Genomic DNA, 7,835 nt, shown 5'->3' on the forward strand with positions numbered 1-7,835 from the left:
CTGTCGAGTACACTGATAACGAACTTTCTTGACTTTGCTGTAGAGGCAGCGGTATCAACAGTCATTGTAATTTCCTATCAAGAGAACTTCAGCTATTCAAGAGGAAGAGCTGCTTTTCATTTCTCTGTGGTCTCCAGGAGAGAAAATACATGATCATCTCAAAAGGTGTGACCAGGAAGGGCAAACCCATACCTGGACTACACGTCTCTCCCAGGCAAAATGAAATCATCTCCCCTTTGAGGTTGGAAGAGGTCCAAACCAATCTATTTGCCATGAAGAGATTAAAAAAAAAAAAAATCTCAAAAAGTGCCAGCAATCTAGTAAAGAAGATAGTCGTTAAAATTAAAAATTATAAGACATTATGATTGCTGAACTAAGTTCATGTGAGGAAGAATTAATCACTCAGACATGAGGATTCAGCAAAGTGGAGGTATTTGATAGGGACTTTAATTGGTCAGTATCTTCATGGACTGAATATTTATGTCAGGAAAATGTTTTCATACATTTTCATACCTGGCTTTGGAAATTCATCAGAACTGAAGGTTCTGAAATGGAAACTTAAATACTTAATTCACTGCCTGGCAAATAGCTGATGTCCACTACAAACCAGCCTCCATTTCCTAGGCTATTGCTATCACAGATTCTCACTAATAAATCCTAGTATCAAGTGGTCCATTAACAAAAGTGATATCTAATTATTGGTCCCCAAATTGGAAAAAAAAATGCATTCCTACGATTGGAAATATAGTTTGGGAGAAGATGGTAACAAGAAAGTTCAGGAAAGTCAAGCTCACTGATACAGAAATTTCTTTTTAACCCATTGAGGTTTATATTCTGTATTGACAAAATTGTTTTCATGTTAAATTTAGTTTTAAGCTTAAGTTTTTTGTTTTCTAACTTTTTGGTCATCTAAACTGGGATTTAGAGGTTCTATAGTAATTCTAGGTGCTGAGTACCATATGCTATCCACCTCCCAAAAGTGTAATTATATCTTCAGAAAATCTAATAAGTACACACAGTAGATTTAACACACAAGAAAAAGACAAGAACAAAAAATAGAAATAACATTTTTTATTTTTTATTTTTAATGAGCCATGTATAAATTTATATCTTAATCAAAAATTGATTTATAATTTGCATTATAAATCATGTGTTAAAATGTTTAACTAAATAATATATTTGAGCAGACAATATCCAGGAAAAAAATTAAATGTAAGATTTCAAATAATACAAAATAAATTGTTCAAAAAATACAAAATAAACAATTTAAGGTTATGTATGATAATATTTAGAATTTAACCTCGAATGGTAAAATTTAAATAGGCAAAGAAGTTAAGTTGTCATATTTTTCATTATTGTTCAATTCAACATGGATAAACTTAAAAATACTCGATATTGTGAAAGTCAGAGAATACTTTATAAGATTTTGTATCAAAAAGTGAACTTCATAAATAAAATATTATAGTTTTTACATGAGGGCTTTTTCTCAACTTGATTTCTTTTTTTCTCTTTACAAAACAATTTACCAAATACCTAATAATTGCTGAATATGTAAACACCTTTAAGTAGTGACATTTACTTATACATTTATAATACTGTGCCCAAATTACTTCCAGTTTTCACATAATCCATCTGTTACAAAATGTGAGATATATACCAGCTCAAATACCCACCCTGGGTCTGAATAAAATTGATGCAATTTTATTTGTGAAACATTTTTTTTTCAATGTTACTGCTCTGACTTTAACTGTCAGTGTGGATACCTGAAGAAATAGGAAGAAATAGTAAAGAAGTGTTGTCCAAAGAAATAGTAAAGAACTAAAACGATGTTCAGTTTTCTCAAGATCAAGCCTTCCATGTTTCTTCCTGTTACATTTTTTCATAGTCTGACACACCTTTTTCTTTTCACATTTTAGTTCATACCTTCTATACTGTATATCAACTTGATTTCAAAATTATACAAGTAAGACATGCTTATATGCTTGTTTTTATAAATCAACAAATATGAGAATATATAAAAATAGTAATCTACCTCTAATTCTATCTTCTTGGAATTAATTATTTGTTTTCTATCTAAAAAATTTCTCTATTTTCATTAAAATGTATTCATTTTCTTTTGTCTTCTTTTAATAAAATCTTACCTGCAAATTTATTTATTTTATGAATGCATATTAATTTATTTATATGTATTAATCAGAGTGGTATACACAATGTATTTTATAAATTATTCCTTTTAAAAACTACACAATATTCAACAATATGAAGCTACCACTAATTATTTAACCATTTCCAAACTGATGGATAATTGGGCCGTTTCTCATTACTTGCCACTAAAAAAATTTGTAATAAAAACCTTTATAAATTGTGCACAAGTGGAATGGAAAGGCATTATGTATCTAGATAGTCTTAACTACAAATATTCCTTAGTACAAAGAGAGTGAAAGAACAGAGGTTATTTCCAGCTATCAAAACCAGAATAGACACACACACAAAAAAACAATCTTTCACTTTGTGAATTGAAAAACTCTACAGAATAGAAATAACCATAGTAATTACATACATTTTGAGTGCATAGGTGCGGGTACTATGCTATTTCCTAAAAACTGTAAATACAAATAAAAACTAGAAAGAATATTTATCTAATCTGAGATTAAAATTGTGGCACAAAAAGAAAGAACAGAAAAGACACAAAATTTATCATACACCTGTTCTGCACCAGACACTTTCACCTATATAAAATTAATCTTCACAATGACCTAGAGAGGATGAGGGTGGCATAGGCCACATTCTGGAGGTGGGAAAATTACTCTAGAGCAGTTTCCAATATCACACAGGCTGTGAGCGGTAGCAGTGAGGTTGGAACTCAGTTCTGTCAAGGTTCTAAGCCTTCCTCGTTCAAGGATGCAAGAGATCATTTGTAAAGGCCAATAAGGCTATGTTTAAGATTTATAGTTTCACATTAAGATGGATGAACATACATCTCAGTTGCCCAGGACCATTCAGACTTCTGCCTGTTGTAATTTTCAGTTTCAAAGTGCTTAAATGAAAAGTGATATATTTGCCTTACCTAAGGAGGATAGTCTCAGAGTGAGAGAGGCCAGTCACCTGGCAAGAGAGGACAGAGAGGTCCCTGGATGTGATCACAGGGGAGGAGTAAGGAAAATGAAAGATGCACAAATTCTGTTTCACTTTGTCAAGCATTGGCTTTTGTTTGGGAAGGGCTCTTACCTAAGTCCAAGGACAAATTGCTGATCTTGGTTCTGATCTCTCCAGGCTGAGGCTGCCTAAGTGTGGCTTGCAGGAGTCTAGTAAGAGGGCAACATGCTCACACATAACTGTAACAGATGATGGAACATGCTTTGTGAGAGAAACAAAGGGAGGATGATTTGATTTCAGTGAAAAAAAAAAAAGAGAATTTGTAGGTCATAGGTACCAAAAGATTTAGAATTAAGGTGGGATTTTTGCTGAATATTAACAGTTTAGCAGGATTTTCAAGTAAGAAGGAGTGGGATAAAGAATACTAACTAAAGGGGTCAATTGGAGTTCTAACTCCTGCATTAAAAAATATTATGAAAAAACTGAAGATTACTGGGCATGGATAAAGAAAGGATTTATCTTGTGGGAGTCCTGGACCAACCATATTGCTTCTCCCTAAATCTGATCTCCCCAGATTTGAAAAACACATACCACCTGACTCACTATAAATCATATCACCTGATTTTATTAATCATGTTATTAGTGATTTCACAATGCTATAAGAAAATCTTGTATAATACAGCAATTCAAATACCTTAATACCCTGTAAGAGGTATTAAGCATCATTTGTCTATCAAATAGTTAAAAAAATACTTTTGTTTTTGGTCAGGTAAACAAAGTGAACGAAACTGATCCTGCTCAGTGAACTCCCTGAATTTCATCATGCAGAGGCTTTGTGCATCTGATTGTAAGTACAACAGTGCCCTCTATATCTCATTCTCTATACAGAATTCCAGTGTATGAAAAACAACATGAAATGACCAAGAAGACAAAACTCTATCCTCATTGGTGATTTATATTCTCACAATAAGTATAAGAGAAGTTTACAATCTTTAAAATACATGATTCTAAATATTTTCTATTTTTAAAAGAGCAATGTCTTCTGATCTTCTAAGAAGATTGAGTCTATGGATAAGTTGCTGGAAAAAAAACTTTGAAGCTTATATCTTATTTTTACATATTACATATGATATTTGCAAAGCCAAATTTGAATTATCGGAAATTTTAGAACTTCTTCACTAAAAAATGTGATCTCTAAAGTTTGTCACTGCTTGGAACTTGTGGAACTAGATTTTCTGGCTTACTCCTATATTAAAATATTTGCCTTTGAGATCAAATAACTGTCGAGTTGCCAGCTATTAATTGTTAGTATTTTTTACTTAATGTCTTGATATATTCAGAAACAACACCCTTTTTTAAATGATTTTTCCTAGTTAAAGTCACACAGCAGTTTCACTTGACAGACTCCATTTTTATTAACAAGCGTCCTCATTCAACTCAAGTTTTAAGGGTTTTCATGTGTGATGAAGATGTTTGTTAAGTAGGACCAATTCAGTTAGTTTTGAACTTGGTGCATTGTGGCCTAATTTACATGTCTCCACCAAGATTAGATGTGGGATTTTATTTTGTGACTAGAGATACTATTTCATAGCTATACCTGTTGAGTCCTAAAGTAGTTCAGGAATGCAAATATTTTTAAGGGAAAAAACCAGACAAATGAATTATCCCAGATCATTATTAGGCATTTGATATAAATCACCACTTCTCTGGGAATTGGATATACAGGTGTGAATAGCTAAGAACATTACAACACTCATGGGGAGACTACAAGACGGAGTCCAGACAATAAAACAATCAAGAATCAAATTAATTTTATACTTTCAGATGGCTTTGAGTGCTCTGAGGAATTAAAGCACAGTGATATCTGAGAGAGTCATGGGGCTAAATGGTGAAAAAAAACAAAAAAATCCAAAGTGTCTTTATTTTTAACTTAAATAGAAGTAAAGCATTCAATAACAATAGCAAACAAGAGAGAAATAGAAATATCTTATTAACCTGAAGCTAGACAGTGATAAGTTAAAGATGTATATTGTAAATCCTAGAACAATAATTTGAAAAATTAAACAAAGAAGAATATGTAATGAGGCAACAGTAATCCTAAAGAAGACAGAATAAGTGAGAACTCCGCCCCCCACAAAATAAAAACCCCAAACTAAGATTAGATGGGACAAATATAAACCAAATAGCAAGATGGTACATTTTGAGCCATACACATTAAAGTTATACTAAGTGTAAAATATCTAAATGATATAGAAAAGGCAAATGGATAACTAGAACTAAAAAATACTATAGGTTAAATGTAAATGAAATAAAATTATACACCTTGTAAGCCTTAATCCAAAGAAAGCTCAAGTAGCTATATTAATATTAGGCAAAGTAGATTCCACAATAATGAAAATCATCAGGGATAAAAAGGAACATTTCAAAATGATAAAGTGGCAACTCAACAAGAAGACAAAAAAAAATCTTAAATGTGTATGCACTTAATAGCAGAACTTTGAGGTGCATGAAGCAAAAACTGATAGAAATGAAAGGAAAAATAAACGAATCCACAATTACAATTAGAGCATTTAACCCTCATTTCTCAGTACGAGAAAGAACAAGTAGACAGTAAAAGGAGAGACACAGAAGACATGAATAACATTGTCAACTAATTTGAATGAATTGAATTTTGTGAAATACTCTACTGAGCTAACAACAATACAACTTTATTTCAAGTACTCATGGAATATTCATCAAGATAAGCATTATACTGAGCCATAAAATAAATCTAAAATTTTTTTAAAGATTTGAAATTATACAGTGTATGTTTCTGACCATGATGACATTAAATTGTAAACCATTTTTAAAAAGATATCTAGAAGGTTCCCCCAAATTTGGAAATTAAGCATCACATTCCACCAGGCAATGGAGAAATCAAAAAGAAAAACATTGAACCAAATACAGATGAAAACACATTATATCAAAATTTGTGAAATGCAACTAAAGTGGTACTTAGAGGAGTATTTATAGTCTTAAAATCTTATAGTAGAAAAGAATAAAGATGAAAAGCAAATGATCTAAGTTTCTATCTCAAGAAAGTAACATAAAGAACAAATTAAATCAAAGAAAGTAGAAGGAAAGAAATCTTAATAAGGATAAAAGCAGAAAACAATAAAGAAAATCAATGAAATCAATAGCTGATTATTTGACAGGCTTGATTAAACATTAAGCTTTGGATAGATTGATCAAGACAAAGCAAAAGATACAAATAACAAATATTAGGAAAAATTGGAGAAATTATTATAGATCCTACAGATATCTAAGGGATGGTAAAGAAATATGAAAAAATTGTGATAATAACCTGAAAACTTAGACGAAATGGAAAACTTTTTCAAAAGATAGAAATCATGAAGTTATTGAAACTTATTCTAGAAAAAATAGAGTATCTGCCTAGATCTCTATATCTAATTAAGAAGTTGAAATGGTAAGAATATTCCAAGTTCAGATGGCTTCATGCATGAACTCTATCAAACATTCAAGGATATTCTGGATGTTTAGTCTAAAGAAAATAAAATGGCTAAATCTCAAAAATATTATGCTGAATGAAAGAAGTCAGACACAGAAAAGTACATATCCCATATTCCATTTCTGTGAGATTCTGGAAAATACAACTAATATACAGTGATAGAAAAAGGGTTAGTTATTTCCTGGGACTGGATTCAGAGGACTGAACACGAGGGAACTGGGATTGGTGTGCAGCTTAATTGTTGGTGAAACATGGTTCTGTATATATTTATTAAACTCATGAAAAAATACACGTAAAATGAGTGCATTTTATGATGTAAATTGCCTCTTTGTAAAGTTGCTATTAGAATGGAAAAAAGAAAAAAATATCAAACTCAGATTCTTTTCCTGGATGTGTATTTCAACTTAGTTTAGTTGTAACTTCTAGTGAATTGGAGGAAAGTGATTTTAATTTTGGATTTAATAGGTCACCCATTTAAAAAAAAGCTGTTATTAGCCTTTCAATTGACAAGTACTCATGTTGTTGGGTGGAGAAGAGATGAAAAGAGGTGAAGGGGATGCAGATACATTTTAACACTATTTTCTAATTGTAAGAACTTTGTTTTGATTGATAGTAGCAAAAACACTGACTTAACTCAGGAAGATATTTTGTTTAAGGTTTTATCTCATGGTAACCAAATAGTTGAATCTGTTAAAATGGAGGCTGGCAATTACTAAAATATTATGTGTTTAAATGTTACTTAAATCATAATTAGTTCCAAGGTACTAAAATTCCTAACCCTGATGTATCTAAAAGGCCTAAGTGGGGGTAGGGGAAGAGAATACATATATGATTTAAATATTTCCCATCCAACAGTCACCAAGAATTTTGTAAAAGCTTAGAATTAAAATATTTTAGCATTCTTTCAATTATCTTTTTGGGGGTGTGAAATAACTCTTAACTAGAAATAACTCTTAACATGTAAATGATTTGCCTGGGGTCTTTGATTTACACTGAATTTGTGTGTTTTATCTAAAGTCTGATACCATAACATAGATAAAGCTAGATAATCTAAGTAAAAAAAATTAATATGTACTATTTATTCTCCATGCTTTATCTAATACTTATACTTAGCTTCAAAATAGTCTTTTATTTTTAGAAATACTATTTTAATATTATTAAATAATATTAAAATTAATTATTTAAATTAATTAATTAATAATATGTAATATTTAAAATAATTACTTTAAAA

Source organism: Pteropus alecto, unplaced genomic scaffold (genome assembly GCF_000325575.1).
Source record: "Pteropus alecto unplaced genomic scaffold, ASM32557v1 scaffold14, whole genome shotgun sequence".
Taxonomy (NCBI): domain Eukaryota; kingdom Metazoa; phylum Chordata; class Mammalia; order Chiroptera; family Pteropodidae; genus Pteropus; species Pteropus alecto.